Below are 838 nucleotides of genomic sequence, written 5' to 3'. Positions count from 1 at the left end.
GCCAGTTCACCATGACAGCCGTCGTCGGCAGTAGCCCCACCTGGTGGCGACCGAGGGAAGTACAGAGATAGAGAGAGAGAGAGAGAGGGAGAGTTAGTGCACATCGACAGAAAAAAACCACATTTGATGTATTATATTTGATTTATGTTACATTATGGTAGTCTTATCTGGTAGTTGTGAGGGCTATTATGTAGTCAAACTCTTTTGTTCTGCATAGTTACTTTTTATATTGAAAGGCGTATATGTATATATATATATTAAATATATATTATATATTTATATTCGGTCATTGTAAACAGTTATGAACCTGAAAGCGCTTGTGTAAAACTAATTATTAGTCAAATTATTCTTTTTTTAACTATAACAACTGAATATCGTCTAACCTAAGAACTTTTCTACTATATGTATATATATATATATATACGTATATATGTCTATGTCTATGTATATGTATATATATATATATATATATATATATATATATATATACGTACATATTCACATATACACATTATCACAACTTAAAAACAAGCTAAGGAATACGGAACGACTCGAGACATACACCGCCGACACGAAAAACAAAAACAAGTGAGCGTACGGGATGAGCGGCCTTCTTCTTTGATCGTTTCTTCGTCGTCGGCACGAACTCCTTCTTCTTGAGAATCTTGAACTCCGGGTCGACGTGCGATTTCTTGCGCAGCAGCAGCGCCACCAGCTCTTCCTGTTGCTGGGCAACGGCCGTCGCTATGGCGACGTTCTCGCGGTCCTGGCATCCGTGTTCGAGTAGCAGCATCGCCTGTCAAGAGGGAGGATGGAGATGTGATGAGAGAGAGGGGGA

The sequence above is a fragment of the Priapulus caudatus genome, unplaced genomic scaffold (assembly GCF_000485595.1).
Source record: "Priapulus caudatus unplaced genomic scaffold, Priapulus_caudatus-5.0.1 Scaffold4889, whole genome shotgun sequence".
In the NCBI taxonomy this organism is placed as follows: Eukaryota; Metazoa; Priapulida; class Priapulimorpha; order Priapulimorphida; family Priapulidae; genus Priapulus; species Priapulus caudatus.
Note: the sequence above shows the minus strand (reverse complement) of the source record.